Here is a 15,927-nt window from a genome sequence, read left to right as displayed (position 1 = left end):
CGTAACATTCGTATTTTTGGCTCGTAAGATGCGTGGCAAATAAATATCCTGAATTGAGTTTACCTAATCGAATCGCATCCGCCCTGGTTATGCGATCGTTCGTAAGTCTAAAAACAAATATCAAGTAATTTGGTTAAATTTCTCTCGCGTCTCGTCGTTCGTTTGAAGATAAAAATAAGAACGTTGTCGGCAAATGTTTGACCAAAAATCGTGTTACGCGTGTACGGGTCGTTAACTTTATTCGCTTTAAATATCTTGCTCTCTAGCCATAACAAAATCATTAGCGTTGCATCGTAGCCCCCTTTATGGGATAGAATTCTGCAAAATGAAAACAACCATTTAGTCAAACAATGTTCAAACGTTGATACGTCCAAGATCCTCGTTACCTATCGAGTCGTCTATTAATCCGACGGTGTTATACCCTGAGCTTCGTAAACGATAAATGTCAAATGTTCTCTCTATGTTCAGCTATAACGTTATGACATCATTCGTTACATACGGTGTACCTTAAGAACGGAAATTTCTATCTGTATAAATAACGCCGAAACGGCGCGAGCGGAGAATTTAGACGAATGATCCGAAGGAGCCATGCAAACCGGAACTTTTCGTCGCCTCCATTTTCCACCGAGAGTTCGATTTAAATCCTTCCTTAGTATACTTAAAACCACATTCGTAACGTTTCGCTGAAACTCGTTACACGCGATAGACAGAAGTAAGTCATTTACATTAGTGAAACAGAAAATCGGTTTCCACTTTAACGGGATTGATTTGCAGTTTGATGTTGGTCGAGCATTTTTAAATCGTTTCGTTTAACGCTACGAATTTAGATGTTTGCACGTTTTAAATACAAGAATTTGGTATATTCAATTTTTCCAGTCATCTTAATTTATGTGCTTCGATGATCGATCTCCGTGTTTTTCTATTTATATGAACGTCTGTTTTCACATTCGGTTAGTAGTTACTTAGAAAGATTGAAATTCGAGAAACTATAGCGTTCTCTTTATAATAAATATATGTATACAATTGCAATTGTCATTCGCAAAGTACTTTATATTTTCATTGAACAACGAAGTATCTATGTTCTACTACCTCCGTTCGTTTTTTTTTCTTTTCTTTGGTATTTCGAACATCGCATAATGTATGCCAGGTATGTAAATATCAAACCGGAATTTGTGTATAGAAAATACACGTTTATTGTATGAAAAATAATTAAAAATATTTTACTCGAAGTATTGCCCATCGCTAGCGATACATTTTTCCCACCTGTCTGGCAATTGGTGGATGCCACGCCAAAAAAACTGTCGCCCTTTTGAGGCAAACCAGTCATCCAGCCATTTTCGTATATTTTCGTAAGAAGCGAAGTGCTGGTCAGAAAGTGCGTGTCCCATCGATGCAAATAAATAGTAATCGGACGGAGCCAAGGTTGGTGAGTAAGCCGCGTGCGAAAGTATTTCCCAACTGAACGCTTCGATCGTTTCCTTGACCGGTTTTGCTGTATGTGATGGTGCATTATCACGAATGCAAAATTACTTTGTGTTGCCTTTTTTGATATTCTGGTCGTTTTTCACGCAAAGCTTCATTCAAATCGATCATTTGTTGTCGGTAGCGCTCGGTATTAACGGTTTCGCCAGGTTTTAACAGCTCATAATAGATCACACCCTTTTGAGCCCACCAAACACAGAGCATTGTCTTACGCCCATAGCGATTTGGTCTTGTAGTCGATGTCGGTGGTTCGCCTGGAGCTACCCATGATCTTTTACGCTTAGGATTCTCAAAATATATCCTTCGATATAGATCGCGACGTTGCGTCGCCTCGCGTGGTTTGTGTTTTAGAAACGCAGTCGCGCACGAGCGTCATGGCACCATTTAGCGTTGCGTGAAATGGTCGACTAAAATTGTGTCTTACGTTTCTTTCTTATCTATGTTAACATAATAATACAAACGCGATTAAAAGTAATCGATTTCTATCGAAATTATTACATTTTTATGACCAATTTCAACGGAAGAATCAACGGAAACTTAAAAATGAAAAAACTCACGATTCAATTAGGAATGGGAGGAAGTTAGCCGGTCGAAGTGAACAAAATATCGATTATGATTCGATAATTCTTTACGATCTGCCAATAGTAAGAATGGTACGTGTTTATGCCAGCAGAATTAACTGAATCGCGTTTAATTAAGGTGCGTCTCCCAACAACGTCGATAACTCGATGACTCGACGGAAAATGTTTTCAAATTCCAATTATTGGATCTCGTTGAAGTTCTGTTTACGAGCACACGCTTAACATTATGTACTCGAATTCGTGTATAATCTGCGACTTCATAGACATATCCAACCCCCGTGATTGTAATTTCCCGTAAATGCTCTTAAACCACTTAATTTGTGGCTTTTCACTTTTCGAATAGCAGTTGTAACATAGAAACGTTATTGTATTATTTTAGACAGTTTGTTCTCTATTGCGATAACTAGCGTCTATGTTATTTAAGCTGCTTTCGAACGAATTAAACTTTGAACGAATTCTCGAAATAAATCTCTATTTAGGTTCCGTTTCTCTAGGTGTATTTAGAAAAAATATAAATTTAGATAAACATCGATACGATACATTAAAAGTTCCATTGTATTTTTTACCAACACCGTTATATCTATAAACTATAGATCCATAGATAACGTCACAGTTACTTCAAAATTATAGGTAAATATTTCTACACCTGCACTCTAATCTAATCTAATAATCGAATCTAATACGTCGAGAATCCTATGTTATATCTTTTCCGTCGCTAATATATCGATTTCATTAGCGGTAATTTGAGAAGAACGTGATTCTAGAACGTGTCCCTGGATACGTTTTCGGTCGAAGGAGCTTCCGGTAGACTCGCGGTCTAGTCAGGCGAAAAAATTTGCAGCACCAAAGAAAAGTAAATATTCTGCTTGTTGGCTGCACTTTGGCGCTGGTCGGCAAAGAAACGGCGAAAAAGAAGAGAGGGGCGGGGAATGGGAACGCTAAAAAGGCTACGCGCGAGCGCATGCAGCTGCAAAAGCGTAACCGTTGGCTCGCAGTAAATCAACCTGTTAAGAAAATGTGATCTGTTTGTAAAAAAGGGCAAGATACGGGAAGACCATTCACAACGGGGACCGACACCCCGTTGAAGTTATATTCCGGCTGTGAAGGGTTGAATCGTCCGTACGCGTACCTGTATTTTCGATTCACCCCTTTGTGCTACGATTACCAACATGCAATCACGCTTATTTCCACGCTTATGTGCACACGAGCTTTACTATTGGCTCGGGCAATATTTTCGTTTACGGCGCGTTCATTCGCCTTCAAAGGCGAAGGATAATGGAATTGCTGTTTCGTCGGGTAAACATTTATCCGGCGGGATATCTCTTGGTCCTGTAATTTTTACAGCGACGTGCCTCTGACTTTGCCTATGGCACGCAACTGCCACGCTTGCCAACTCTTTCTGTTTTCCTCCGGAAATATCGCGGCTTTCTTACCTCCGGAGTAATGTTTGTTCGAGAATGAGCCGTTTCTATGGTAATTTTGCGAATATCAAATAGTCACAATTTTTTAGAAGCGGCTTAGTAACGAGTACTGTATATTCCGTGTCACGCGAGTACTTACAATCATTTAAGTATAATTTTTACAAATCCTGTTAAGTAAATATAATTATCGTTGATCGACAGATAAACAAAGAATCGAAATAAACGATAACGTCGCACGTAAACTATTTTTTGGCTAAAACTTCGCACTACACGTTTATTGGGAATTTTACATATCGTTTCGATATATTTTGTAGCAAATGCCTATGAAAATACGTAGAATATAAAGAAAGACGTTAAACGGTAATCTGCAGCGTATATGTTCCTTGCCTTGCATTTGTAAGGTTTACAACGATCGAAATCAGAATACTTTTTAAATGAATTACCTTCAGACTCAAATACGTAATACGCACGAGCGGAAAGTTGGCTAACGAAACAGTCAACGAGAGACGTACCGTATTTGTTCCTGTTCCGTGATCTATAGATTCAGACGATCGGCGGACGATTCTGTTATACATACTATAAACCAAATAGATCCGAATTTAGCAAATTTTCGAACCTCGGTGATCAAGTACTCGCTTTAATAGTTTTTTTTAAGAAAAAAAAAAAGAAACGCATCGATCGATATTAGTATACAAACATTAGTATATAAACATAGATCGTTTTTAAATTAAGCTGCATGTATATCTCTTCGCGTACATCTCGTACACAGCTTAATTTAAACAAAGAAGAAAAATAGAGGTCACCTTTAAACGTTTCCACTGCCATAGCAACCGCATAATACCATAATACCGTACGATGCACTACTCGAAACCGCTCAATTTTGCCTCATAAAATTTTCCACCATCTATCATTTTGAAGCTATGGTTTGGCCCAGTTGTGAGAAACGCTGTATATTCGACTGCATTGAAAGGGAATTATTTATTTTAAATTTCTGCTGAATAATGGAATGCTGAATTCATTATCTGGACGATTATTGCTCTTAGTCCGACATTAATTGCAGCAATTGAATGGAACATTCGTAAATGGTCAATAAAGAAAGGTATCGTTCATCGATAAAACAGTATTAGCCCTCGTGTATCGACAAAGAGTCTGCAGACACTATTGGTCTTTAACTGAAACGTTTTGTTCCATCTGTTTCATTCAGTGGACACAGTATCGTTCAATTATCATTTCTGCTAGTACTTAACAAAATCGTTCAACACGATCATTGTTAATCGAACGTTCTCATCGTTTATTGTACGTTAATTGCTAAATAATTTTCATGCGAAATTAATTTTTATCGTGTGAATTATTACAAAAAGCCATAAAAAATTTTGCGATCCATTTAATAAATTTTCCATTTATTAGGATTTAGCGAATAAATATCTTGACTTTAAAAAATTTTTAATTATATGGATATATGAAACAGGTTACGCTTATTGATAACATTTATCCTGAAACGACATCTAATTACACAACGAATTAATAAAAAGTGGGTGATATTCATGTCGGAACGCAAGTAACTTTATTAAAAAGAATCGATAGTTTCAAGTTAGCTTCGAATAAATCGCTAATAACGTCTAATAATAATAAGATTTTTAATAAATGAAACATTTCCTTTTAGCATTGGATAAATGTGCGAGATTCGCAACGGTAATCTTAAACGTGACGAATGATACTAAACGTTCAAATAGACTATTTCGTGTCGAATATTGCGCGAATACTTTATCCCGAATATCTTTAAATACGTGTTGAAAGTTTCATCGATCGAACGAAGCAAACAAGGCGAACAAAGCAAACAAGGCGAACAAAGCAAACAAGGCGAACAAAGCAAATCGATTTTAATTTTTCATTTCATTTGTTTATATCCGTCGAAGAGCAAATTTTATTTCTATAACCAAAGTTTATATAATAGTTCGCTAATTCTTCGTGCCGACTAGAATTTCTCGTTCGTATAATAGGAGTTTGCGTTCAGATAAGTAGATTCAATTGGCAGAAGCGCAGTTAATCAAGCATTAATTAGAATTTCCTAATAAATAGAGATTAGATAAATGAAATTCTATCGTATCTCTGATGCTTTTCCTCGGTATGTTCGTTTATTATGATTCTACGTGAAGTACTTGAAATATTCATTTACGAAATTATCGTTTAAGAATTACTTTTTATTAAACCTATTGGAAATAAAACCTATTTAAAACCTTAAAAAATTGTTACGTATCTTCAAAGATAAACCGAATATAAGGATCACCGAACGATGCAAATCGTTTCTTACGCAAACGTTAATGCCAATTTTTTCTTAAAAGCGTTACATGTATATGCCATCCTCTCTACTGTATCTTAAATAATACATCTCCACCCATTGTGTCGACATTTTGTGCTTCTACATGAAATATTTAACGCTTCGATACAGGGCTCCTATTTCGTTCGATTTATGTACATTTACTTGATAACGCTTGTAATAACACGTGTCATTCGCTTAATTCGTTTCTTGACTCGTCGATGTAAAATTGAAATATCGATGTATTCGAAGTGTCGTTTCATTTTGAGAGTGAATTTGTCGTTGATTCGCTATTCGTAAAACCTGTCATTCTCGATATATACGTAAAATTTTTATAGTAACAAGCATTAAAGGTTCAAGATATCCGATAGTTGTCGCGCATATGGCGAAAATCTGTTTTGCGCGATAGCATACCTGGACGAAGAGCTATTAAACTAGCGAAACAAACATTCGGTTTCTCGTCGCTCGACTTCAACAGTGTGTGCGTTATTTGCAGGGGCGAAGCCCGCGTTGGAAAGAGGCTGCAGCAAGTGGCGAGCATTAAAAATAACAATGACGCATAGTTGTAGACGGTGGAGGACGGTGGAGGACGGTTGTCTCCGTAAATTACAGAAATTCGCAAGAGAAGCCGTAAATACTTGGTTATCATACTTGGCGGAAGCATGCAGGGGTATTATACCTACATTCGCGTACATCGTGGCCAGAGATGGCGCCAAGCGTGGATATGGCTTCACCGTTTCCATTCATCGGCCTGGATATCAAATGCAATAGTTCATGCCGCGCTTCCGACTAGGTGGTCGACCAGTCCTCGACCTCTACCTCCTAATCCAGCCACCCACCGTTTCACACCGGTCTCTGGCAGATTTACAGGCGGAGAGGTTTGATATCTGCATCCAAGAGTCCTGGACTAGTTCCACCTGTCTTGGATCTCTGTATACTTTCCGTCAACTTGCGTTTCCGTGAGGGCACCGTTCGAGATGAATCAGCCTCCACTAATCGGACGGATCTTTCGCTCCGTGTTTTCGCTTCTACAACGTAGCGTGGTACGTTTGACAAACGATGTCCTGTTCGACCTTGTCGAAGCGCGGTATCTCGACGCGTAAATAAACAAACGAGTAACGATACAGTACAACGGTACAGTTTTGAGATTACTCGTTCGAGGACAGGTTGTAACACCGAGTTATTTAATATTTCTTACTATTACTAGAAACGTACAGGTGCCGCTGGTGAAATTAATGCGTTATTAATAGTTATTTTATCGAATTTATGTGATAATATTCTCTCGTCCATATGTTTATGATACCGCTTTAATCCCAGTTCTCTATTATAGTTCTAGCAATAGCAGCGGTTTCGATAATACGCTTCCACCAGTGTTCAATTCGCTTATTATACGAATTTTCATACAAGTAAATATATTGTAAGGTGAACGCTGCTCGAAATTAATTTTACAATTGTACAACGTACGTACGACGAAGAAGAAAGAATAAAAAGAGAAAATTCTCTGTCAGAACATAGTTGGGACATACAGGACAAGTTTCTGAACTTTCGTGACGTTTACAACTTTAAGAGAATGACGTACCTTCGTTACCAGATTATAACTTAGACATTGTCTAACATCTGTTTTAATATAGATATTCAATACGTGTAGATGCCATGGTTGCATAAATTCGATTTTGCACTTAATTAATGCTTGAGAGAAACATTAATCCTTAACCTATAGAGATTCGTATTTTTAATATCGTCACGGACAATTGCGATCCTTCAAATTCCTTCATATTCTATTTATCGAATCACCGTGTCATAAAAGTTAATTGAACTGTATGATTTGCGGAGTTTATTTGTTTACCATAGAAGACACACAAATACCGAAGCTTATAATATTCTCGATTACATCGTGGCAGTGAAATAAGAATTCTGTTCACGAATGATCTCACGGATTTTTCGTAATTTTCGTTTACATCGTTACATTTGTAAAATAATTAAATATAAAATAATTTTCTCTATAATATAATACGATACGTAACATCTGTCAAGCATTGGGAAATAAATATCGTTAACACTCGACCATTTCTTGGCTTATTACACCGATGAAATATAGGGGCAATGTGTGCTTGTTATACCCCGGGACAGCCTCCGTACAGGTTCGCAACGTAAGATACCAGGTAGAATAAAATTTGTTATAGATTCGTGGTAAACGTAGCGAATAACGAGCGCTGTAATACAATGTCAATGATCGACTGTGTAGGCACTAAAATTAACCGAGATGCGCCGTTCGTTCGTATCGAAGATCTTTAATTCTGCCAGTTACATCGTTTACCATTTCAACTACTCATTTCCACGGGACACAGAAGCGTGTCGTAGCCGACGACTTCCACTCCGCGAGTCTTTCGAGCTTTCTCGGCGTCCGGAACACAGATCGCGAGACATTCGCCTCAATTTCCACTTCTCAATTTCCGTTTCTCGTTCGAACTTCTTGATTGGTCACTTGGCCGTCGATAGATAAGTAACAGCGGTGGAAGACAAGGGCCAACTTCGATCGACGGCCAGATCACAGCTTCGAATTTCTGCGCCTTCGTGATTATGCCCTTTCCCTTAACCCTCCAACATCATCAAACTAGCTTCGACCAGTAAAACTAATTTTTTGAAAACGTGGCCGACTAGTTTTAGAACTGTGGCTTCGATCGCTTCAACGCGAGTCGTATCTTTTGTTCGAAGGGAATTCGACAAATTCGTGTACCAGGGAATGAGAAATATAAAATATAGATCGAGAATGTGACGTACGTTACCGTGAGTAACCTTAAAGGCACCTCGAGTTTTCGCGTAGAATCACCCCCTTTCCGCTTGTACCACCAGTTACCAACCGCCCTGTACACTGCGTCTCGTTACTTCTCGTAAGGATTCGAACCTTCTACGACTACTTCGGTAAATGAAAAACGATACTTCCAATAACTAATTGTTTCGTTGTAAAACAGTAAAAGTTGATAAAATAATTTCAATCTCGAAGCGACTTTAGAGAGATTATTATCGTACAGTGAACTAGAAAATTATTCGCAAATTCAGGATTTTACAAAAGGTATCGTTCTAGCAAAATTAATATTCGATAGAACAGCCTTTTCGCTTTGTAACTCCAGCATAGTTTTAGTGTAATTCGTTGCTTCGTAAGTACAAATCATCGTTTTCTTTATGATATCTATGCAGGTTTCCTTTACGATTCGGTTTGTTCGGAATCTTAATTATCTCTTTCTAAATAACAACTATTAAAAAGTCCTTTGTGTCGTTTTATTACTTAAACAATTTCTAATATATCTTCGAAAATAATTCTGCGCAAATAATTTTGTAACTCAATGTACGTATATCGCGCTGCATATCGCTATATACTGTCATAGTCATTATTCTTATCGCGTCGTAATTTTCGCTGTACGACGATTTGTTCCTTTCGTATTCTCGAGTAACGTTTCGAGTGCGAGCTATTCGTTTACATGTCCGTTCGATATGAGTAAGAAAATCGAGTTGACGTTTAAGAATGAAACGTCCTGTGCATCGAAACAGCAGTTTGAGTGGCAGAAACGAATTTTGAATCGAAGCTTTCATCAGACTAGTAAACGTTTCACTTCGTTCCGTCTGTATTGAAATAAAGTTAGCAAAACCCTAACCGCCGAGCGAGCTGTCCCAGCCTTCCCGCCCTCAACTTTTCCAGGGTCGATTCGCGTTCACGGGAACCACTCTTAAGTTGTTCGATAACTATACCGAGCTACTTTGAAACTTGCCGCTGCCGTAACTTCATTAACGACAGGTAAATGCTTCGTATTGCTTGGTTACATTTTCAAATATTAAAAGGAAAACGGAGGGAAAAGGGGGGAAGAAAATATGAAATTTCTCTTCCTTAGATCCTGCGGAGATTAAAATACGTGTTTTTAATCTGTACGGTCTCTATCGGTTGAATTGACTTTAGTTCATGGAATCGATAATGGTCAAAATAACGCTGATGATAGAATAAAATTTCTGCCGGTAAGGGAAAGGCGAAGAAGGAAGTATCCGTTCTAACCTACGTGTAATTTCGCGTACTTTGAGAACTATACGTTGTAATTTAAATCAATCATTAGATCTCTCCAATAGTATATTCTAAATAAACAGATCTATATACTTCGATGGAAAGGATTGTAAATATGGTAGGAATATTAAAATACGATTCAGAGTAATCGGGAATAATTTGAAACAATTGAAACGATAGGACCATCGTCGTACAATTAAAATGTAACAACTTTGAATTTTATAGTCGAGTAAGAAAGATCGAGACAACGCTTATTTTCGCCATGTTAAGATTATGTTAAGATTTTATGATAATTCATCAAACGAAGCGTTATTGGTTCACTCGTGCAACGATACAAGGAAAATAATCCGAACGAACGTTGCTTCGGAAAGAATCGATTTTCCATGAAATTTACAGTTTCTAGAATTATTTCGTATTTCACGCGTTGATATGTTATAATGTCGATATGTTCGCTATGTCTGTGATAAACGTAGTATCTCTTACGTTACGCACGATCAGTTCGATCGCATAAACAGAATCACTAGAGATCGTAAAACACGAATGAAAATTTGAAGAGCAGTAAAAGGAAGAGTGGTGGCATTCGAAATGTTTGTCGTGCAATTAATCAGAATGGATAATACGCGAGATCCACTGTAACTTGTCATAATGACGAGCATATTAAGTTAATTATGGTCTTCAAAGTAATCTACGGCTGGCAGAGCATTAACCACGATCCCGGGGGAATCTCCCGAAATGTCAGTACGAAATGTCATACAAGTGTGGCGTTGGTAATCCTCGTCACCGCTTATCCTTTGCCTCTTCAACAAACCCCGAGTCAAAGGTTCCTTTACGTATTCCCGTTCCAGTTATGCACAAAACGATGAAGATCAAATAGAGACGATGTACCGATTCATGATCCGAACGCACGACATTTACGTTGCGCGAATCGCCGTCGAAATCGTAAGGCATTTAGAATATAAGCTGATTAAACGTATATTATAAAATTGTGATCGCTAAGTAGGTCGCCGAATAAAAGCAGCGAAATTTAACGTTTTATCGATGAATTTCGTTAGATCGATGAATTTATTAAAACGTGGTTACAGAATTTATATCTTATTTCTATCTTTATATCGTAATTATCATAGTTGTCGTAATTTTACTACCGTTAAATTCGTCTAGGTTCGATAACTATTCGGGAATTGGAAAAATTACCGATAAAATGTACAGCTTCGTTAGAATCTCCATTTAGATTCGCCATCTGCTGGTAGATTCGGCACCAAAGTTTCCTTCCCATTCTCTCGCTCCAATTGTACACGAAAGAATAGAGATCGAACTTGGTCCGTTACATAAATACTAGCATACTGAAACGTAGAATTCTAGAGGACTACGTTTCAAACAAATTTATTATTCGCGGCTGAAGATCTCCGTACCAAATGATGAACGAACGTTTACTTTGAAATTCATTTCTCGGGACGTGGTTCAAATCAAATATATTTTATGCGTGCAGCACGCTAGATATTCCAACGTACGTGGTACACAATAAATGAAGGTAATTCTTCTCCGAAAGCTAAATAAAAGAGGCAGAGAGGCAAAAATTTTCTGCGCGAACCGTTGTCTCGAAGAAGATCAATTTTTAAGATTTATAGAAGACGCCGTATTCTATCTTTAACTTTGCAGACTGTTTTTAAGCTAAGTGTACGATAGAATATCGAGTACGATAGCAACGATATTGGTTTATAAACTCCCGTCAATTTTAGCATAAGCCTTTTCGAATCTTTTCGAACTGTTTGGTAAAATTAAAAGAAAGGAAAAAAGGAAAAATAAAGAAAATTACAAAATTTACGTAGAAACATATTTACCGTATAAAAATTTACCTTACGCTTAAACAGATGTAGATATATTTAAAATATATTCAAAAAGAACGTATAAGCAAAAGCTCTTTTATTATTACCGTCTTACTATGCGTTATTATGCATAAAACAATGTACCTATATCGAGCAAAGTAATTTTTCTTCCCTCGAGACATTCGCGTTTTACTTTAAAAAAATTTCCCGTTGGTTTACTCTTTGTTCGGAAATCTGTTAAAACGTATCTTTTACGGTGTTTCTGTATTTAATTCGATCCGTAGTTGCGAATACTTTACTTTTAACACAAGATACATTTCCTGGTCTTTGCGATTGTCGGTAATCACATTTACGATCGATGATGAAACGTTCCCAGGAATGCACACTAAAAATCCAAGTAAGTAAGAAAGTGATTCAAGTGCATCGTACGAGCCAATATTCTGTCCAGTTTGTACCGTCTTATGTGCGGTAATGTGCACGGTCTTGGATCTACGGCTTAACTGCTACACGTAGAAGGAAAGTCGTAAAAAATGTTATCTCGGTAAACGAGATAGTAAAGCACTACCGTCGTGTATTTAATGTTTTTGTTATTTTACATCATCTTTATGTCCCCTCTCCCCTTAACTTTACGTCGCGTAATTGCTTCGTTTCTTTGAATAGAAAGAACAGAGAGCAAGTAATTTTCGATCGAACCGAACGAAATGACGAAACGGTCACCAGGCTCCAACACGCGACGAGACAATAAGCAAGCTGCTTCGAGTTTTGTATTAAATTTATTATCACTTTAGTGTACCATTTTTTATCATTATTATTTATCGTTATTCCCGATAACAGATTGTAATTTAACAGCGTATGACATTAGAAACAAAAATTTTGTCCTATAAAAATGAAATGTAGGGCCTGATAGTTTTTGCGATCATCGTACGCCACTTTTGTACCTTAGAAGTCGACGAGCTATGACTTCTATTACGAAAGTATGCATTCTGGACGAGCAAGAAATACGAAGTTGCTTTAGGACGCGGCCATAGATCACGGTTTGTTTGTTGTGGCGTAGTGTGGTGTCGATCGGTTTTGTCGCTGTACATGCAGCTAGGCCGTAGCTTGTACAACGAAAAACCAGTACAAAAGACAGGGTTAAATCGCAAAGATCGATAAAATTGTGAGTATACTATTGTTACTGGTATTAGATCGACGAGAGAGAGATATAGTTGAAGCGCGTTCGTCTTGATTAAATTAATAATCTTCCGTCGCGATGCGCGTACAGGTATGTGTCTGTAGGCATTGGCGTTTTACACCGTATTCGTTAAGTGGTCGCAACGATATAATATTATTTTATCTCTTTATTTGGTACTAAACTGCATCCTTGTTCAGAAGAAAAATTTGCCCCATTCTGGAGAGTTTAATTAACTCGCTTTTATTTCATGTAATAAAATACGCAGACAAGTACATATACTTCTCTTGATGAGATTATCATATTAGAGTTATTTTTCAGCCTCCTAGTGTAAAAATTTTACATCAGGTTGCTTATTTAGTTCGTATTTACTACGTACCGCTAAATATCTCTGCCAACGTAGAAATGTCGTTTAACCGTTCGTACCGTTTACGTTATTTACTATTATTTGTATATAAGCACGTATATACATATATCAGTGTAACGACATTTACGTATTTTGATTTTACTAAATTTTTCTAAATTCTATATTTTACGTAATTGCTTAGCTTTATATGCATTTTCATACAGTGCTCCGCCCCAAGGAACAAAAACGCCAGGTTTTCCATAGGTAGCTTTATAACGCTCTCGTGTGTAACGCACTAGAAGATGCTAGCTGCGAGTTTACTCATCGCCTGTAACAATGCCCTTTTTATTTCCTTTATTCATCGCGTTCTCGATAAATTTATCGCGAATAAGTTACTCCGGGTTAACTCGGACGAGAACAAAGTGCAGTATAATTGCCTAACACATGGCAAACGCGTTCAGTGGATAGAAACTCGTTACGTACACGAAACATCGTGAAATCTTATCGGTACCGTAACGAGACACGATCGTCTTGATTATATTGGCAAAGTTTGAAACGAATCTGAAAATATATATTATACAAGTTATAAAATATTCATCGGAAGCATACACTTGGCAAGATCGCCAAATCATTTCAACGGACGATTATTTATTACTTATTGTCACTGACCATCGATCGTTTGCAGACACGTGTCACAGACAGTGCGCATTTGTCTTTCGTGGAAAATCTGTAGACAACGCGAGACAAAATCCGATTCCACACTCCGCGGATGAAAACCTAATTCTGCGCTGACGGAAAATTGTCCGTAGACGTATATCCGCAGTTAATGGAAAGACATCCAAGGATGGAAAATAAGAGACAACGTCTGGGGATATATGTTGGAAGAACGTAGCGATCGGACAACACACGCAGTTCGATTTAATCTTTAATCGTTTTTACGCTGACAGATTCCTTTTGCTGTGATTTTCTCTTCTTTTGCCGACCTTTCTTTCCTTTCGGCAACGATTCTCGCGTTTCTTTTCATTTTTGGGTCAATTTTTTCTAATAAAATTTCAAAATCACTTTTCACCATCCTTACAAAATTCCTAAATCCTCTTCCAGATTTATCTTAAGACTGTCTTCTAGATTTATTTCTCGTGGCATCACGGCGCACTTCCACGAGTATATACTAGACTAAACGACATTGTTTTCAGATAACCTGCGTACGTTGTCTATCGACTGTCGGCGTACAACAATATACGTAGACTGTCTGCTGACAATGTCCGTCGGCGTGGACGAGGCTCGAGGCTTTAGGTTACGGTTATACTCGATGCGTATTATCTTGGAAATTACAGCCGCACCATTGTAACGCGTATAGGTAAAAGTTGTTCGGAGTGTTAGCGACGATATGTTCAAAGTTATTGAAATCGTCGAACTGTTCTCCACTATCTGTATAATTATTGCCGAACAAATAATTACTGCTGACGAATAGCGTACTAAAATATAAGAATAACGAGTTCGTGCAACCGATATCATATATCATATCGTATTATATCATACCTTAGTACACAGCCATAGAATGACTGTTAAGTATTTAATCTTGTTACGGGTTTTCGTTGCAAATAAATAACGTAAAAATAACTTGTACGGTCTCATACATTTTATGCCGCGATGCGCACACGCATCTTCATCTCCTAAAAACTCAGGGTAAAAAGAAAAATAGAAGAAGAAGGAAAGAACGAATTAAATAATCAAACGGAAGACGATAAAGATTTCTCGGAACGTTGTCCTATTATTGCCACGCCGTTTTTAATACAAATATTGTTATTAAACGCTGTAAAACGAATGATATTGTCATTAGCATAGCAGAAAGAAAGTGAAACTATTCGATCTTTTACCTACTTTATACGCTTCTTTCTTTATTCGCTTTCGATAAACACCTCTTCGATAAATATTCGCGTTATTCCGCTTATACGCCATTCTAGAAAGGATAAGGATCAGCTAATTTCTCCGCTAATGTTCGATCTAAATGCATATTTGTCCCACGAGACTCGAAACAAAATTCCATTGTATTCGTAATTACCGCTACTACAGAATACTACAGAATATATCCTTTTTCTGTATTTCTACGATAACTACGGTTTGGCGAACCACGCTGTACGACGACGAACGAACAAAGCGAAACGATTTTCGTCGTTTCTTCCTCTTCCCTTAATTTGCCTTTTTGCGAAAAGGGAGTAAAAAGGCAGAAAAGGGATAGAAATTGAACGATAGAAGGAATGCAACGATTTAGCTGGTTGATTCGAAGTTTTAAACGTTTTAAATTTATACGTGGTATTTTTATTCGACTAGAACTATTCCAGTAGAACTATTTCAGGGTCATTTTCCTTGTCGCTTAAACACTTTACATTTTTTAAATAATTATCTAAAAATCTAATTGCTCTAGAAGCGATTTTTATTACGATATCGTACGAATCATACGTACTTGCACAACAGCGATCCCCTAATTGTTCCGAGCAATGTGTACGCTATACTTTTTGTTGGGTAAAATTGCTCAGGACGTTCTTCTTTGTCTTTATAGCAGCTGCGCTCTGGAAAAGTTCGTCGCACATTGACTCGTTAGTTCCCTCTTCCTTCTTTCTTCTCTTTTTTCTTCTTTCTTATCGTCGTTTAATCGAAAGAAAGATTATAAATAATTTCTGTAAAAGTCGTTTTCAACGCTAGATTTGTCCCGATCCAGTTAACTACCGGTTACT

At 37.4% G+C, this 15,927-nt stretch overlaps 1 long non-coding RNA gene across 1 annotated transcript; it reads right to left on the bottom strand.

Annotated features, from left to right (window-relative positions):
* Positions 1-12,245: 12,245 nt before the first annotated feature.
* LOC143304628 (uncharacterized) lies at positions 12,246-14,607 on the bottom strand. The gene is made up of 2 exons (XR_013061303.1): positions 13,848-14,607; positions 12,246-13,753 (listed from the first exon to the last, which is right to left on the bottom strand). It is a non-coding gene; the product is annotated as an uncharacterized LOC143304628 (long non-coding RNA).
* Between the last annotated feature and the right edge of the window lie 1,320 nt (positions 14,608-15,927).

This window comes from Bombus vancouverensis, unplaced genomic scaffold (genome assembly GCF_051014615.1).
Source record: "Bombus vancouverensis nearcticus unplaced genomic scaffold, iyBomVanc1_principal scaffold0043, whole genome shotgun sequence".
Taxonomy (NCBI): Eukaryota; Metazoa; Arthropoda; class Insecta; order Hymenoptera; family Apidae; genus Bombus; species Bombus vancouverensis.
Note: the sequence above shows the minus strand (reverse complement) of the source record. Positions and strands in the feature narration are given on the sequence as shown.